At 38.7% G+C, this 16,675-nt stretch overlaps 1 long non-coding RNA gene across 2 annotated transcripts; it reads left to right on the plus strand.

Moving 5' to 3' along the window:
- The first annotated feature begins 162 nt into the window (after window positions 1-162).
- On the plus strand, window positions 163-14,626 carry LOC113607827 (uncharacterized). Of its 2 annotated transcripts, none has more exons than XR_003428108.1 (4): window positions 163-255; window positions 1,203-1,679; window positions 7,903-7,983; window positions 13,273-14,626. It is a non-coding gene; the product is annotated as an uncharacterized LOC113607827 (long non-coding RNA). The 2 variants fall into 2 exon arrangements; XR_003428109.1 differs by having other exon boundaries at window positions 13,815-14,626.
- The last annotated feature ends 2,049 nt before the right edge of the window (window positions 14,627-16,675 follow it).

Below are 16,675 nucleotides of genomic sequence, written 5' to 3' on the forward strand. Positions count from 1 at the left end.
TCTGTCCAAAAGGCCCCAATAGCCATGCTCAGGTGCGGTGCATTCTGGGAATTGTAGTCTCCTCATGGGCTGGCGGGGACACCGAGGCTGTTGCCGGAACTACAATGCCCAAAATGCGCCAAGGTCGGACGCGCCCAGAGCGGGCAAAGGGAGCGAAGGGGAATCGGCCGCCATGTTAGGAGTGCTAGGACGTTTCTGCGGAGCTGGCTGAGGTTTTAGGGAACGCGGGAGCCGAGTGGTGGTGCAGAGGGGACGGTGAGGAGGAGGACAACCCGGTCGGAGAGCCTGGGTTCCAAACCTGGGCACCGGGGGATGGAGGCGGCATCTGGGGACTGAGTAGGACGCGTCTGGCTGGTGGCGGCATGAGAGACCGAGTGGGCCTTGACCTCACGGTCTTGCAGGGGTTGCGGAGGCCCTCTACTCCTCTTGCTCCATTTTATAACTAAGGGATTGAGGGAGTCAGTTTACTCCTGGTCTCAGAGCATCATTGAGACCCGCTAACAGGATAGTCGGGGGGGTTGAGAATTTTGGGGAGTGCGGAGACCCCGGGTGGCGATTCTGTCGCCTTTGGTCGGAGAAGCTTTCACCTAACGGAGTTGGGCTCTCCCTCCCAAATTTATTTTTATCTTCTTGCCATTCATTTTTCAACCATCCGTATCTTTTCCCAGGGTGTCGTACCCTCATTGGTTTTTCATACAGCAATGATTTGCAAAAGGTTCCAAAGAAATCGATGTTGGAAGGGAGCTAAGGTGGAAGGGAACGGTGCTTTGGCCCCGAAATAAAGAAAAGACAGGAAGAGTCCTACAGGAGTAACACACCCGGTTTAAAACGACATCTTCATACCTGCCAACGAAAGCAGGGAGATGTTGAAAGGGAATATTGATGATAGACCGATTGGCGCTGCTGGCTATTGGTTCCGGAGTAACTGGGATTCTTGAATAAACCTAGAGCGTTATGCTAAAAATACTGCGGAGACGGGATCTTCAGTAGCATGGATCACGGACTTACTTAAAAAATACATTTAGTGTTTAATTTGTGGAACTCCATATATACGACCACTTTAGGAACTAATTTTCTGTTGAACTAGGTAGCGGAAACCGAAGTCATTGGTCTTTAAGTTGTTTTGCCCAGTATTTCAAATGGACTGTGTTTTTTTCCCGATTGTGTTACTAAAACAATGTTGTGTGTTTGTTCTTTTTCAGAGTCTGTCTACACTATGAAAAGATGGGAAATTTCTTTCTTCCTGAGGGTGTCAGAAGGGCTAAAGATGCCGATATATTTGTGCTGTTTTTCTCCTTTCCTTTTGTGTATTATCCTGAAAAACAAAATTAACTGACACTTTGGGTCATTAGGGGTATGCACTTCACTTGTTAGGAGTTAAAATTATGGCTGATAAATGGATTATCGTATCAAGGAAAGACTAGGCAGAGTGATTATAAACGACAAAAGCATGGTCCAAAAACATGTCTCAAATGTATGCAGATGATAACTACAAAAACAGTTTTATAAAGAATGATCTTATATATGTCATGTTTCTGGGAACAAGGCAGATGAGTGGCTTTGTTTCATTTTTAAACAAAGGTAGTATGTATTGGCCTCACTTATTCATGGATACAACAATGGGAAGAGCTTATGAAATTATTTGTTATTCAGAAATACCTTCTTTGCAAATAACGTTGGTAAGTATAGGAAAAGGTACAGAATGTTTACTGTTTTCTTTCTGATCATCAGTATAACTATAGACGTGTTTTAAGCATAATAGAGATGAAATAGACTGAACAGGTTTACATTTAGGCTTAGTTTCAAACTCTTACAAATTATTCTTAGGGCTTGGTGATTCAGGGGTGGTATTGTGTCTTATATGAACTTATGTTGTTCATTTTATAATACTTCTTTATGTAAGCAATAACCTCAATTTGAGTTACTATGGAAGACAAATGGCGGGGGGTTGGGGGGAGGGACCCAGCAGATTTCACAGAAATACTGTATGTGAGAAGTGAGACCTGTATAATGTAGTGATTTCTATAATTTGTCATGTGATTGGATAGTTAGAAATTTTCCAGCTTTATATCCAATGGACATCTAACCATAAAGAAATGAAACAAGGCTAGTTCCTATCTCAAAAAACAACTCCATGACCCTTAACTTTTAGAAAAAAAAATTATGTACTCTGTGTAGAAATTTCATTTAAAAAATTAGTATTAGAGGAATTGATGATGCCAGCTTCTGAAAGAATAACCGCAGTGTCCCAGAGGAAAAACTGGGTTAGAAAGCTGAAAAGTGGAATTAGGAATGCCTTACGTAAATAAAGAAATCTACCTTCTTTTTCTGTCAAAAGGGAATTAGGACATTGATTTGTATTATAATTATAGGTAGTTCATTAAAGAGTATTGAGTTAGTTGCTATTATATCAAGGGTTTTTTCAACAGGGTCAGGTGTCTGGAACACCTGTAGAACTCTAGAAATGTGTAGCTTTTGCCCACCATTCATCCAGCTGAATTATTGTCCAGGGTTGTAACCAGCTGTTGTGTATTTTTAAAACACTAGAGGTGAGTGCACAGGGGTGGGGTAGAGCAGCCTTCCACATCCCATATTTGTGGTTTTTTGTGGTGTGTCACATAAGTAATAACAAAGTTTTGGCAAGGATTTTAGGTTTATTACTAAATATATTCATGAATGAATTTTGAACATGTGTAGATGACCTAGGGATCAATTTATGCATGGTGTGGAGGAGGGGACATCAATTTTAGCTTTAAGAATACCACAATATCCTGACTTCCTGGATATTTCTTTTTTTTTTTTTTTTTTTTGCGGTACTCGGGCCTCTCACTGCTGTGCCCTCTCCCGTTGCGGAGCACAGGCTCCGGACGCGCAGGCCCAGCGGCCATGGCTCACGGGCCCAGCCGCTCTGCAGCATGTGGGATCCTCCCAGACCGGGGCACGAACCTGCGTCCCCTGCATCGGCAGGCGGACTCTCAACCACTGCGCCACCAGGGAAGCCCTGGATATTTCTTAGAGTGAGGGTTTAGTCTAATACGAAGAAAGTCTGATCATAAGAGAACCAGTAAGAGCTCAAAGCTATGACAGAATTATGGTAAAGTTACTCAGATATTTAAAAGAAACTGAAGTATCTAGACAGAGGCAAAAAGATAATCGAATTTTCTGAAAATAATTTTTCTTTAACTCCTTGCCCTAAATCCTAATTTTTTTTAATTATTGATGTTATTGTAGTATTCTTGGTATTTGGGTACATGATATATAAGAGTATCTTTTTTTTTAGCTCAAAATTCTTTGACTCATTACTACATTTGTGATCTTTTCATTCAAAGTCATGTAACATTCTTTCATTCATATCTGCTAAAGGATAAAGACAAGACAAAGAGAACAAGCATATGAAAATTTTAAAGCAGCCCCAAGAGTCAAACTCAATAAGTCTTCCTTCAGAGGAGGGAGGTCCTCTTGGAGATGGTATATGAAGACTGACTTTAGTGTGTTGGACAGTAATATTAGTGGCCTTTCTGGACTCCTGTTGCTTCAGTTTTAAATCTATCTTGAATAGCTTGCTAATTTTTTACAGAAATTCGTAACATTCTAAGCCTCAGTGGTAATAGCAGCCTCATGGGGGTGATGGTTAGGATTAAACAAAGTTATGTAAAGCATTTAGCAGAGGACTTTGGAACATGTAAGTTTCTTGTGGATTTTTTAAATTTTTAAAAAGTAGTCTCAAAGTACTTAGGACCCAAGGACAGGGATTACCTCAGCTGAACTCTTAGCAATTTATTGATAAGTCAAACTTGTATGACCAAATTGTTAGGAAAATACAGTTCCAGTTTTTCCTTTGATAAAGTGATGATAGAGGGCAACAGTTTTTTTCAGCCCATACCACGTAAGGAATGTAAAATTCTTGTTATTGAGATCGTGTTAGTGCCTGGGGTGGCTGAAGTCAAAAAAATTACAATAAAATTTTGTTTGTGTTCTTGTATAGTTTGAAAAATCCCGACAGTTGATTATGAAAATTAGGCCCTGTCTTTACTGAGGATCAGTGTAGTTAATTAATTCTGTAAAAGATGATGTCCTAAATTATAAAAAATGTTAGAATTGTTTCATGCCTTCAAAGTTCTAAAATGCTTTTATATTTTAAGCTATGAAATTTGAGAGAACAGCCGTCAGTTATGTTGTCCACCTGTCTGTGTCTCTTCCAAAATAGAATCAATTTTCTTAGCATTCTCAGAAATGAAATGCCGGCAACTCAAAGGTGATGTAAACCCAGCAGTTACAGTAAGAATTATTTTAAGCTGATCACAGAATTGAGACAAGCGAACTTAAGGGGGCAAATGAAAAACATTTTACTAAAAATTATATTATAATTATTATAATTATAGCTTTATATTGAGTTAAATGTTTTTAACAGCGTGTATTTTTAAAGTAGACGCAGATGAGCCTGTCATACAGGATTCAGCAGTTGTAGTTTCTCCAGGGAAGATCTTTAACTCATTCAGCAAACTTTAATGTTTAATATTTTAAGCATTTTACTTTAACAACATTCAGAAAACTAAAACGTATGTTTTCTAGTCTTGTTTAGTTGACCCATTGTTGTGTTTGTAACAAGTTGGCATAATTTTACCTGCTGGGTTTAATATGCCACAAAAGGTATATGTAGTAAATATAAATATCGCAATGTCAGGATGCAAAATCAAGATGCTCATAGCTAATGATTAACCAGAAAAGTGAGCCCTCTATCCTATGATTTTTTATTTCTCAGTTTTTAATAGGTTTGGATAATTAAAGTGGCACTAGAAAAACATTTCTTTGCAAGAATATGAACTTAATCCAATATAAATATGTTCATGAATATAGCCACTTAAGGAAAGTGCAGAGATATACAATTGTAAGCAATTAATGTACAGTAAGTTGGTACATATTCATAATTCTTAATTTGATATGGACTATTTGATGGTGATGTATGTTATTGAACTTGCTGTAAAGATTAGTCCTCAGTGAGTTCTGTCTTAAAACATTTTAGGAAATGTTCATCAGAGTCACCCTCTTTACACCTAAGTCATGATTTGATGAATTTGGCACATAGGTGCTTGTAAATGGAACAGCTTGGAGACTTTTGAGCTACTCCACCACCATAAGATAAAGTTCAGTAACCATAACCCTTAGCATAACCTAAATGATAATATTTTTTCACCTTTGAGCCAAAATAAAACTCAGCTTTCCTCCTTCCTTACCCTGCACCACCAGACTTTTAGTCATTAATGTAGTATTAAGTGGGATCTTTCATAGTTTCTTGGCAGTTGTCCCCATTGAACTGGACAGCATTTATGCTGTTGGCTCGGTGTTAGCATATGTAGAGCCATTTTCTTGTGAATGTTTCATAATATCTTATATACAAGACAGAAAAATTATAGAAAAACTTATTTTTTAAACATACTGAAATAAAGCAGTTGCCTAAGTGGTGATGTACAAAAGTATACAATTGCAAATAACGTTAACGTAGTAGAGTACTTCATTACAATTGCTAAGCTGCAACTAAACGTCTTACATAAGTGTGATATAAATGGCCTTTACCAGTGCTATACTATTTCAGTGAAATACTTTCCTAATAATAGGATGGTACAGCATTTACTCTGTCCCAAAAATTGAGAATGCAGTGAAAATTAAGTGCTTTTTTGTTTGTTTTTTGTATTTCAAATCGGCAGATGTTTATTGAGCATCTACTATGTACAAGAAAGATACTTTTCTAATACTGCAATGGATTAAAACAAACAAATCTGAAATAACAGTTCCTTCCACCAAAAACTCCATCAAAAAACATAAGATACCTCTGAAGTAATCAACACAGTTCTATATGTGTTTGTAATACCCTTTGGGGAATTAAGCAACATTTACTAAACACCTAAGCATATCAGAGTGATGTGTTAGCAAGCATTCTAAACAGAACGATCTGAAATATTAAAGTAACAACGCAGAACTGACAAATATTAGTCTATTAACAAAGATTTGATGAATGAATAAAGAAATCCATACGAACTACTAAAAGGAAGGCTTCAAAGGTGCTTCAGAGGAGATGGATTTTCTTCTTGGCTGAGTAAAACATGATAGAAATGCTGGTCCTTTTCTGGGGTTCGGCTTACTAAAAAGCCTATACTTGGAGTTTATGACGTTTTTCTTTGAGCTTGGGATATTAAAGTTGCAAAGGTTGGAGAGTTCTGACGTAAAGCCTGAGGACAGCTAGGTGGATTGGTTGAAATCTGGTCCCTGAGATGAAGGGACAGAAATGTGCTGTTCTGGGCCCAGCATGGGTAACACATCTGTAGGAAGAAAATTGGCCTGGAAGGCAAGAAACCTTGGTTGAAAAGTTGATTTTGATACTAACCTGCAGTCTCAGTTTTTTAAAGGTCATTTGAAATCTAAGTACATGAAGTACTGTTTTTGATGATGAACTTTACATTTATGTATTTAACATTTGGCAAGCTCAATGGAAGAATCTCCATTTCAACTCTGCTTTGTTTACTCTTTGTATCTTTAATATTGGGTATTATGCCTCTTTAGTTTCAGTCCCATGACTATTCTGTTTTCAGTATTCATGTTTTTGTCTTTCTAAAATTGTTTGCTTCTTTGTTTCTTACTAGTCCCGAGATAATTTATGAGCAATTATTGTAGCATTTCATCTGGCAGTGTATTTGCCTAAGATGGGTTGCTGGATTTTCTTGTTTTCCGGATAAACTCTGCACTCTCGTCTTTCTCATTCTTGGAATCCGTTTTGCATTCGTTGCAGTTCTGGGTTCTTGTATGGAAATTCTAATATTTATGGAGTACTGAGAAGAAGCCAGATTTCAGGAGTTTAAGGAGTGAGTGAAAGGAATGGGGAAAGAAGTAGGCACTGCATGTAGATAATTTTTAAGAAGTTTGGCTCCAGGGCTTCCCTGGTGGCGCAATGGTTGAGAGTCCGCCTGCCGATAAAGGGGCCACGGGTTTGTGCCCAGGTCCGGGAGGATCGCACGTGCCGCGGAGCGGCTGGGCCCGTGAGCCATGGCCGCTGAGCCTGCGCGTCCGGAGCCTGTGCTCTGCAACAGGAGAGGCCACAACGGTGAGAGGCCCGCGTATCGGGGGGGAAAAAAAAAAAAAAAAGAAGTTTGGCTCCAAAAGAGGTAAGAAATAAGAGTTTACAGAGGGCATGTGGGATTGAAAGAGGGTTTATATTTAAATCTTCCTACTAAGGGGTCAAAATCACATTCTACTTCATGCAGTCTGATCATTTCCCAAAGGAATCAGGACTTAAAATTCTACCTTGCCCTGAAATCGGGCCAGGAGGAGAGGAGGAAGAGCTCTGAAGTATTTTTGTGATTTTTTTTTTTTTGTACATAATACTCAGCTTTTCATTTGATTTGATTATTTTTCCTTCCCAATTTTCAGGTCTTTTCATTTAACCTAACTTGTACTCCAAGAATAGTGGTTTTTATCACAGTTCCAAAAAAAACATAGCAATGACCATGAGCCTCAGCTTCTTTTGAAAAATGCCTTGTTCTAAAAGGTGGTGTCTGCCCTTTATACCTATATCATTAATTCTTCCTAGCCAGACTGACTGGGATGATCTTCACAACCACTTTTAGAAAAAATGGTGCTCAGTTGAACCAGGAGGTTAGACTTGAACAAAACATGTCTGTTTCTTGTCCAGCTAAGATTTTATCAATGTACATTTACCTAAAGGAGGAGAAATCTGAGATAGTCAAATTCTTTAGATTACTTAAATGAGGAGGGTATAATTGTCACAAGGAGAGAAAAGCAACTAACACCTTAGGGCAACCAGGCCCTCCACAAAAGTGGAAAATACAATTCTGACTGATATGAACTAAATTTTCCATAACCTGTACTCACTCTCATCCCATTACCCAGTAACGTAAATGAGCTGCTGTTTCTCTCTGGGAGTTTAACTGGCAGAATAAATGGAAAGATGTCAGCAAAAGAAGGAAGCAGGTAAGACAGATAAGATTTTGTATAATCAAAAAATATATCAAAGGTGTTGGTTATTACTAGATCTTGGCACAGTAACCCAGGTTTCATTGCTTTCCATGAGATGTACCAGAAGAAATAACCTGAGGTATTTCCATGAAAAGAGAAACTTAGGGCTACCCGTGAATTGCTCTGCTATAAGTTACATTTTGGATTGCAGTGCATAGTGCAAACCTCCATACATCCAGCAAGATGCCCCATTTTAGGCTAAAACTTGACTGTCCAGACTAATAACCTATTTCTAACAAATTTAAGACTATCTCATAGTCTCCCACCTCTTCAACCATCTGGAGAGAGGAAAAGATAAAACAGTGTTACTTGAGTAATTGTCATGGGCCCAAAGTTGTACCCAGATTCAGAAAGTTATTGGACACCCCTGTTTACTGCTGAGTTGTTTATTTAAGGTGTTACTTATTTAATTGTTAATTATTAATACCTGCTCAGTGGTCTGATGAAGATAAACTTCAAATAGGCTGTTAATTTACATACCTGAACCCATTCTGCCTTTCAGTAATCTGAGTAGAAACTTAAAAGTTATGTGTAACACATCGTAGCTTGAGAGAACCCTAAATTTCTAGAATATATCTTGATACTGTGTAAAGTTCACTTAAAATGCACTTAACAGTTCAAATAACTGGAAAGTAATTCCTCTGATAACACTGGCAAGGACATGCTATTAAAATATTTTTGTGCTAGTTGAAGTCAAAATAGACCTACAGCCTATCTGTCACATTGTATGTGTTTATATTATGCATTCTGATGGTTAAATCCACTTAAGATCATCACCATAGGATCATGAGAAGTTAATTTAGTAGTTGAGAGTATGAGCGTTAGCAATGGAAAGACCTGGATTTGAATCTCAGTACTTATGTGATTTGGGGTATATTCATCAGTCTGAGACTTTGAATCCTATAAAAATAGTATTTGTCAGCTTCATTGAGTTTTCCGAAGAATTAAGAAAATAATATGAAATTTAATAAGCTCTCAAAAGACAGTATAGTGTAGTGGCTTGGAGCATAGTCTCAGAGCCAGTCAGCCTGGGTTGAAGTCACACTTCTGCCCATTGTGTTGACTTTGAGCAAGTTATTTAACTCTGCCTCAGCTTCCATCTGTGCAGTGGGAATAGTACCTCCCTCATTGGCTTGCTGTGAGAATTGAATGCATATATAAAGCAGTGTCGCCTGTGAGATCACTTTTGAGGCAAAAACTAGTTTTTTACAAATCTCACCATGTATTAGGATTCACTGAAAGTACATATACCCTTCAAAGTTAAATCATTTTTAATCATGGAGAGTATGATTCTCTCTGCTTTAGATGTTATAAGTTAATGCCCCATCAGTTTTAACAGTTTACCAAATACCTAGCTTAGTAAATGATACTTTATACGCTATATATTTTATGCATAACATATATGATATTCGTACCATAATTTATAATTAGCAGGGATTCTATCACAGTTTAAAGATTGAGAAGATAAGGAAAGTATTGTCTAAAATAAAACCATTTTCAGAGTTTGGTCTGCAGATACCTGAAGTGAGTTCAATCTTTATGGTTCACTTTAAGAATGTTGGGTCTGTAAGACATTCCAAAGGCATAGCTTGAAAGAACTGCCTTTGAGTCAGGCCTGGGTTCTGGATTTCTGGTCTAATAAGCTAGGAAGTAAGGTATCAGCTTAGGCAAATTAACTTTTCTTTTTTTTTTTTTCTTGCGGTACGCAGGCCTCTCACTGTTGCAGCCTCTCCCGTTGCGGAGCACAGGCTCCGGACGCGCAGGCTCTGGACACGCAGGCTCAGCGGCCATGGCTCACGGGACCAGCCGCTCCGTGGCATGTGGGATCTTCGCGGACCGGGGCAAGAACCCGTGTCCCCTGCATCGGCAGGCAGACTCCCAACCACTGCGCCACCAGGGAAGCCCGCAAATTAACTTTTGAATCTGTTTCCTTATCTTTAAAAATACAGTAACATTTAACATAGAACACCAGATACATAGGGTTTTTTTGTTTTTTTGGCCACGTACCACATGGCATGTAGGATCTTAGTTCCCTGACCAGGGATCAAACCCACACCCCCTGCAGTGGAAGCACAGAGTCTTAATCACTACATCACTAGGAAGTCCCTGGGGACCTGTATTTTTAAGGCACTCACCATGTGATTTCCTCTTCACCTAGTTTTACTTGAAAGCACTGTGGTAAATTAACTTGCCAAAGTCAGGCCTCAATACATAGGCCCCCTCTCATTTTTGTGTTCCTAACTACTTTCCATTGTGCTCACTATTTCTTATTGCTGCAATTCCAAGAAACAGTTGCCAAAACTTTTTAAATGTTTCTTTGTAGGTATGTTCAATGAAGAATGTAATCCACCCACATCAAGTATTGCTTAATTCAGGTGTATAAAGTTTATTTTAGGGAAATGAACAAATTATATGATCCATGTCTTCATCTAAAGCATTTGATTAAAAAAATTTGAATAAGAAGCAGCCCTACGGTATTCTATTATAGACATCCAGAGTGTCAGTATTTGGGGATAGGGGGTACTGGTTCAACCAGTTCTAAATCCATTTATTTCGTTCTGTACATACGTATTGATTAGTTACCAAGTGAGAGGCTGTGGAGGTACAAAGATTACTATGACCCTTTAGACCATTAAACTCAACCTTTTACTGTCATGTACCCCTTGGTCAATCTAGTGAAGTCTATGGATCACTTTTCAGAAAAGTTTTTAAAAATCATAAAATACAGGGCTTCCCTGGTGGCGCAGTGGTTGAGAGTCCGCCTGCCGTTGCAGGGGACACGGGTTCGTGCCCCGGTGCGGGAAGATCCCACATGCCGCAGAGCAGCTAGGCCCATGAGCCATGGCTGCTGAGCCTGCGCGTCCGGAGCCTGTGCACCTCAACGGGAGAGGCCACAACAGTGAGAGGCCCGCGTACCGCAAAAAAAAAAAAAAAAAGCATAAAATACAGTATATTGGATAATAAAGGGAGACAATGATATTGAAATAATTATCAAAAAATTTTAATTTTGGACGTAGAAATATATATGCTTTATAATTCATTAACAAGCAAGTTGTCTGCAGCAATCGTAATAGGAAAATATCAGAGTTCAGCTGTGACACGTTTACGCCTAACACTACTGTGATCTGTTGCCTGTATTCAAATTTTATTAGAAGTTATTAAAATAGAGATGTAATTTTTCCCCATCCAATTTCATGGACCCCTGAATTCTGACTATGAACCCCTGATTAAGAACCCTGGCTAAATTTTTTAATAATAGGAACTTTCTCTTTTTCACTGTTGTACCCAAGACCCAATTAAGATCTTTAGAGACCCAAGCACTGAAAAACTTGTGACGCTCTACCTCATATATTCAAAATCAAAATAGTTGCACCATAAAGTGGACTTAAGGAAGTTCTCAAATTTCTCATGTTGAGGACATAGATACTTTTAGAAGGTACTAAATTATCTCCATTTGTTTCGTGGGGGCAGGCAGGGAAAGAGGCTGCTTTGCTGTTTTCTGAAAGTATCCAAGCTTGTCTATATCTGCTATACTTGGTACGTGGTTAAGAGCTCGATAACAGAATGAATGAACCTTTACCATAAGGGGTTCACGATTTTAGAGAATATTAAATTCATCAAGGTATAACATGGAAAAATGGAATACCATGCTAGGGAGTACATGCTCTGCTCCATAAATGGACAGATTAGAGGTGTTTGTAACTAGTATCTCTTATAGATAGAATGAAAGAATAGGGCTGGTATCTTCAAGTGGTCGCACTGGAGTGTAAGCTCCCTGAGGGAAGGATTTTTGTCTTTTTTCACTGTATCTGATATATTCCAAAAACCTAGGAAAGTTCCTGGCACGCTCAACTAGTTTATCCTTACCTAATCAGCCTCAGATCTGTGGTACCTCTATTTCTCTAGACACTGCTCAAACATTTCGACATTAACCTACCTGCAACTATGGAAATTTTAAAAAATACCTCTTCTTCCTTAGACATTCAATAAGTGAATCGAGGGTTATTGTTTTTCTCAGTAGCAAGCTAGTAAGTACTGCCATAAATATATGTTTAGCTACCACTTTCATTCAACAGTACTTCAGGGTAGAAATCACCTGCATTTTAAAATTAAGGGACAGATCAGCTGAGGGTCACCTGTTAACAAGTAGAGAGGAATTGAAAACAGAACCCAGGTTTGTTTGACATTTTTTAAGTCTACACAAGAACTGCTGCTAGTATCTTTTTCTTTTAGGTGAAACAAAAAAGGAAAAAGGAAATGTCCCAGACCTAAGTAGCTTCCATTTGGCCAAGACTACAAATGTAGTGTTTTCCCTTCATTTCCCAAAGAGGTGCAACAACCGTGTGACACCAAGGCCTTTTGATGACAAAACAGAAGTTCCATAACTATTTAAATCACATTTTTTAAAGTCTCATTTGAAAATACACATTTTTTAAACTTTAAATATAGATAAGCTGTAGTTTATGCTTCAGTAATCTCTGCTTTATTTTCACAATGTATTAGTACTTGATATTCCTTTCATATTTTCTATTCTGCCCTCCAAGAAAAACATTTCAAGGTTTCTGGGGTTTGTGTTGGTAATTTACAGCTAAAAGGATTTTTTAATGCCCATTCTCCTACCTATACCCACCAATATCAATGGGTACATTTTCATATAGCTTGTTTAGAAGGCAGTAAAGCAGCTTAGACAAAATATCGTTTAGACTAAGGAAATGTTTATGAAAGTGGAGTGATTTTCAAGCCCTTTTGATCCACATGGGGAGCACTAGACCAATATCTAAATTAATGCATGATACAGATACATATTTCAGTTCTGACTCAGCATTCATGTTGGTCAATCCATAACTTGGAGAAGTTCAATAGAACTTCATTTTACATATGAAGAAATTGGGTACCTGGGAAGTAAAACCTGGCTTGGCCTGTGGTTACGTGAAACCATTTATAGGCTTTATCCATGCTGCTTAGTGTGAGCATTCATTCACTTCACTGCAGAAATACTGTTTGATCACAGCGTGCTGCCCCAGTCCCTGCTGGAGACATTCCATAATATGTGGTATATGGACCTATTGCCATTGTAAACTATAAGGAGTTCTGAATTCTGAATCACACCTGGTCCCAAGGGTTTACAATAAGGGATTGTTGACCTGTAGTTATTTTCTTTCCAGAATAGTCATCTAGGTGATTTGGTACTTAGAAGCATAAATACAGTGACAATATTCTACCTTCTAACCTCTCCCCTTTCAGCGCAAAGCTGCAGCATGACTGGGTCATAAGCCAGTAAACTGCCTTTGGCCGCCAGATGTTACTGTTAACAGTAGGTAATACGCTCTTTTCTTCTGCCAGGCACATTCGCAGTTAGGCATGCAGCAATTGTTTAATGGATAAATAAGTTGTTAAATTATAACACTTTGATGGATTGCTCAATCCTTTAAGTAATAGTTGACTTACATCCCTCTTATAACCTGATTCTTTTGTGACAGATGTTAGCTAGTGAAGTGGACTGTTACAGACAATGAAGGAAATAGAACATTGTTTATGAAACCCTAGATGGCCTGGACAGGAGACTAAATTGGAATCCTTAATTCCCAGTGCAGAGTGGGCCTTGATATTTAAGAATAAAAATATTAATAGCTGAGCTTTATGTCATGTGTTTAATGTCATGACCATAAAGCCATTACTGTAACACTAAGTTTATCTTCTAAAGGAAGCCTGTGAAATGTTTCCAGAATGACTTGGTTTTTAGTGATATTAATTATTGTTTTCCTTCGGGACCTGATTCTTTGTAGATTCCAAGATGATGCAGTTTCGTCAAAGGCTGTTTCATCCTCAGTTTCTTTAAAAATAAAAAATACTCTGCAATTAGGTAAAACATTTTTAGATGGACTACCGCCATCTGGTCTCTTTTCCTGTCACCCAGGTTTTTCATCAACCACAGCTCTATGAAAGGACATTGAAGGGTCTCCTGTTACACACAATATACTAATGCTCATTATAGAACATTAAAATAAGATGACAGCTTCCATTATCAGCCTACACAATAATCTTTCCCTACCTTCTGTCCTCTTATTTCCCACTTAGTTTGTGTACTACTAACTATATTGAGGTAACATGACCACTAAGTTTGAAGATTCTTTGAGACCAAGAGCTATACCGTATTTGTTTTCACATTTCCTTCTGTGCTTAAAACAGGACTTCTGTTTCTTCAGTAAATATTCATTGAGTATCCACTAGGTGTCAGATATTATACTAGGTAGATTCTGGGGACACCAAGGTAACTAAACAGGGAACATGCTATTCAGAGTCTAACAGTCTTGTGGAGGAGAAGTGGAAAAATAGATCTGTAAGTCAAAAAAGCTGCAGTGTAATATTATAGTGGAATAGATGATTTCCTGGTTTAAGAGTTCTAAAAAAATCATTTCCAAAAACATCTCCCCAGTAAGTCTGACTCAGTGACTAAATTTCCACCACTAGAATGTCATTATAAGACATTACACTGTGGTTGCTTCTGGGCAGGAAAACTAAAGGATATTAATGGGCTGTGAAATCACTTTTTTATTCCCCTTTTTAAAGTTTTTAGATTTACATAGTACAATTCACTCTTTTTGATGTATAATTCTACAGGTTTTGGCAAATGCACAGTCATGTAATCACCACAATCAAGATATAGAACAGTTGGATCACCCCCCAAAATTCTCTCTTTTTATAATTTGTGATAAAAATTAATTTTATTTTTCAAAAATTAATGCTGGAATGTTCTATGTATATCTACTCTTAATTCAAAAAAGTATGTCTTTTGGGACAGCACCTTTTATCTTAAGCCTCTTTAGAAATACAGATATCCAAGGAGGGGCTGAATCATTATACCATTGTTAGTTGTCCACACCTTGGTTTGTAGATGAAGCTGTTGAAAGGAATTAGGACTCAGAAAAGGTAAAGGGTGCATGGTGTATGTAGTGTGTGTGTCTTAGGTTAGAAAGAGGGTAGGGGTCAGTGGGCATTGGAGATTAGGAATTGGAGATTAGGGCCTGACAGTGGAACAGTGTACATGGAAGGGTAGATATGGGTAGTGTGTTTTGTGTTTAGTATAAGGGCCCTGGGTTCTCAAAGATAAGAAACACCAAATAAAGAGATGAGCCCTGAAGAGGAGGTCTTCACGTGAAGATGAATTTTTATCTGGAGCTACAGAACTGGGATTCTAGTACTGATTCTGCCAGTAACCTGTTCTCAAAAAGTCATATCCCCTTTCTGGGCCTGAGTTTCATATCTATAAAAAAGTTTGCATTAAGTATATTCTAAAGCCCATTTCAGTTTTCTTCAACTAGAAACAAACCTTTGTGTGTGTGTGTGTTTCTGAATTTCTGTCCTCCAGTTTCAACTAAAGAGACCCATCTGTAGATAACAATAACCAAACTCTAGCAAGCATTATGATCCCCTAAAATTTCATGTGGTTTGATGTCAGAAGCTGCAGAGCACAGTTAAGGCTGATCTGAATTGGGCTTCAGTGACACAGCTCTCTGACCCTCAGTCTTCTGATTTATAGAATGACTGTATATACTCTGTGGTTCCCTGTAGTTCTCACATTTTATGACTATGAAACCTATTAAAACTACCAGTGTTGGGCTTCCCTGGTGGTGCAGTGGTTGAGAGTCCGCCTGCCGATGCAGGGGACACCGGTTCATGCCCCGGTCTGGGAAGATCCCACATGCCGCAGAGCGGCTAGGCCCATGAGCCATGGCCGCTGAGCCTGCGCATCCGGAGCCTGTGCTCCGCAACGGGACAGGCCACAACAGTGAGAGGCCCGCGTACCGCAAAAAAAAAAAAAAAAAAAAGAATTCATTTAATCTTCCTGATTTACTAGTGTGGTAGAGACTAGTTGTTCATCAAAACATGGGCAAGTAAAAGGACTACGTTTCCTGGCCTCCTTTGCAACCACATTACTGTGTTCTGGCCAATGAAATACGGGCAGAAGTGATCAACACCACCTCCAAACCTGAGCCATGAAGCTTTCCCATGCAATTCTCCATGCTCTCTTCATCTATCAGAGGATCCATTAGAATCGTTATGCAAGGGGCTCTCTCTTTCTCCCCCTACCACCTGCAACCTCCATTGCATTGTGATTTGAGTCAGAAATAAACTCGTTGTGTTAAGTCACTGAGATGTGACTGTTACAGCAGTTAGTGTACCCTGACTAAAACAAGGTTTGACAAGAACCCAGAGAAGGAAGAGAGAAATTGTTCACAGTGTCTGGCTCATTATGTACAGTAAAAAGGGTGATTAACCTCATTAACTTAAAAGATGACGATTACTTTTATGGGAGCTATTATGAGCAAATAGCTGTTAAAGTACTTCAGGTAAGTGTGAAAAATGTAAGGATTTACACTCTGGTTTCCAAAGATTTTCATAGACACCCTGGGGACACCTCAAGGAATGAAGATACCATCCCTACGGTGTCTCGTACGCTGTGCTGCTAAATCAAGTGAACACATTTCACTAAGTTTTATAAAGATATAATAACAAGTATGAATACATTTTTTATGCTGCATTGGGAATCCTTCCTCCATTTTCTTTTTTGCTGCACGCGGGCCTCTCACTTCCGTGGCCTCCCCCGCTGCGGAGCACAGGCTCTGGACGCGCAGGCTCAGCGGCC

Source organism: Aethalodelphis obliquidens, unplaced genomic scaffold (genome assembly GCF_003676395.1).
Source record: "Aethalodelphis obliquidens isolate GAN/ISIS:26980383/991018 unplaced genomic scaffold, ASM367639v1 scaffold50, whole genome shotgun sequence".
NCBI lineage: Eukaryota > Metazoa > Chordata > Mammalia > Artiodactyla > Delphinidae > Aethalodelphis > Aethalodelphis obliquidens.